The sequence below is a fragment of the Sardina pilchardus genome, chromosome 8 (genome assembly GCF_963854185.1).
Source record: "Sardina pilchardus chromosome 8, fSarPil1.1, whole genome shotgun sequence".
Taxonomy (NCBI): domain Eukaryota; kingdom Metazoa; phylum Chordata; class Actinopteri; order Clupeiformes; family Clupeidae; genus Sardina; species Sardina pilchardus.
The window spans coordinates 4,200,085-4,202,584 of NC_085001.1; the positions used below are offsets into that span (position 1 = coordinate 4,200,085).

Below are 2,500 nucleotides of genomic sequence, written 5' to 3' on the forward strand. Positions count from 1 at the left end.
GATAGGACAGGAGAGAAAGAGAGGAGAGAACAGGAGAGGAGAGAAGAAGATAGGAGAGGAGAGGAGAGAGGGAGAGAGGAGAGGAGAGGAGAAGATAGTTGAGGAGAGGAGAGAAGAAGATAGGACAGGAGAGGAGAAGATAGGACAGGAGAGGACAGAAGGAGAGGAGAAGAGAAGAGAAGAGAAGAGAAGAGAGGAGAGGAGAGAAGAGGAGAGGAGAAGATAGGACAGGAGAGAAAGAGAGGAGAGAACAGGAGAGGAGAGAAGAAGATAGGAGAGGAGAGGAGAGGAGAGAAGAAGATAGGACAGGAGAGGAGAAGATAGGAGAGGAGAGGAGAAGAGAGGAGAGAAAAGGAGAAGAAAGAGAGAGGGTAATGAGATGAAGAAAAGAGAAGAGAAAGAGCGAATGCATGTTACGATTGTATCTGTGTGTGTCTCTCTTTTTCTGTGTGTATGTGTGTGTGATTGTGTCTTGCCATTCTGTCTGTCTCCTCTTTATATGTGTGTTTTTTTTTCTCTCTCTCTCTCTCTCTCTCTCTCTCTCTGTGTGTGTGTGTGTGTGTGTGTGTGTGTAGCACATGTTGGCTATGTTAATGGTGTCAGATCTGACCCCTGGGCTCTGGCCTGTCACCTGAGGCTGTTCAGGTGTGTGTGTACACCAATGGCGTGGCACCTTAGTTCTCTCACATGTCTGTACTCTTAACGGTTTAACTGGGTGTCACCGTGTATTCACTACAACAGCAGACTCTTATATCACACCGCCAGCACTCTATAAATATATGGGCATGTGCGTGACGCACAGGTCTTTCAGCATCTGGAGAGATGACAGCCCTCTGATTCACCGGGCCCACGAGAGGAGTGCGAGAGAGAAACAGAAACTTCACCTTTATGCACCGGGGGAGGCGAGAGGGCTGCGGGAAAGTTGGCAGGCTGCGCGAGAGAGAACGGAGAGGAGAGGAGAGCGAGAGCGAGGGGCAGTGACTCAGATCGTGGACATCATCTGGAGGGACAGGACTGACGCGTCGCTCCGGGGCATCGCTGCGCGTTCAAAGCGCGTCCAAAAAAAAGAAGAAGAGGAAGAAGAAGAAAAAAACACACGCGAAACTCGTCTCATGCCGTCACGGATTGCCTTCATGTAATGCTTTGGTGATGAAATACGTCTCCTGCACGAGTGGGACTATGCAGTCCCTTCCGCACTCTCGCGACCGAGGCTTCGTTTGACCGGTGAGCGAGTCTACAGAGGAAGCTACGGGGGTTGCCGCGCGCTATGGTGAGTGTATGCGGAGTTGTCATGATCAACACTTGCTTCTTTATCGCCCGTTGTAAACCCCACTTACCCGCTGCTGATTTTGATATCGGTGTACTACTTCAGATTGTTTCGTTGAAGTAAACCTTGCAGCGCGTGATGGGTCACGGAGATAGAGTAGCCTAGTCGGTTAGAGAAGTCGAACCTGTTGGTTCCCCGACAACACTGCAGTACGCTGCACCGTGATGTGTAACCGTGTTAGGGTCTCAATGCACAACGGCTGAATTTACTCTTTTTTACCTCTCGGGAGCAAGAGACCTTTGCCTTTCAAATAGATTCGATTACGAAAAGAAAGTACATAATACCCTGCGCGCATCACGGCTACATAAATTCATTACTCGCCTTGGACCATCTTTTCTCTGCGTATCACATCAATAGAAACGGGAACTTCCTTGGCCATATGTTTGATGAGTAGTCTATAGAAAGTCGATCTCAATTTAATGTCTGGTCAATTTTAAATCACTTATTTTTCCATGCCCACGTAGGAACCATAGAATTCAAGATTATAACCAATATCTTCACATTTAAGGCCATTTGATTATCTCAAAAGCACCCTGTAGACAACAACGCATAGCATCATTTCAGCAAAAGTGTGCGAGAAGACGTATTTAGATTCATCAGACAGCCTCACATATGTCAGGTTTTCAAATGGATACATTTTTAATAAGCGAACGGATTGTTAAGAGCGGAATGAACCTGCTCGCCAATACCGCCGTCAGCTCCACCACAGCCTTAGTGTAATGTTCCTCCTCTGGAATGAGAAATGCTGTTTGTTTTGTGCGTGTGTGTGCGTGTGTGTGTGTGTGCCTGTGTGTGTGTGTGTGTGTGTGTGTGTGTGTGTGTGTGTGTGTGTGTGTGTGTGTGTGTGTGAGTGAGAGAGAGACAGAGAGAGAGAGTCAGTCCTACTGTCTCGCTAGACATATATGGATATCTAGGTGTGGTTGCTGAGATGTCGTTTCGGTTTTTGTTGACCAGTTGCATGTTAACAAATTCTCAGATTTAGCCGTTCAGGTTTCCGTGCTGCATTATCGTGACAATAACCGTTACAGCGGCACGCCTGTTCATTTCAGAGAGTAATCTGTGGTGACGCCTGTGGTTTCTCTGAGGGTGACCATTTACTTTCACAACCTGATTGTGCTTCACACAATTTACCCCGAGCCCAATTCTCATTTCACAGTCATTTTTGCGCGTATG

At 47.4% G+C, this 2,500-nt stretch overlaps 1 protein-coding gene across 1 annotated transcript in view; it reads left to right on the plus strand.

Annotated features, from left to right (window-relative positions):
- Positions 1–950: 950 nt before the first annotated feature.
- The window catches only part of adra1aa (adrenoceptor alpha 1Aa), a 27,960-nt gene continuing 26,410 nt past the window's right edge, over positions 951–2,500 (plus strand). The window contains exon 1 of the mRNA XM_062542406.1: positions 951–1,270. The gene's annotated coding sequence lies outside the window, so the exon portion shown is untranslated. The remainder of the gene's footprint in view (positions 1,271–2,500) is intronic.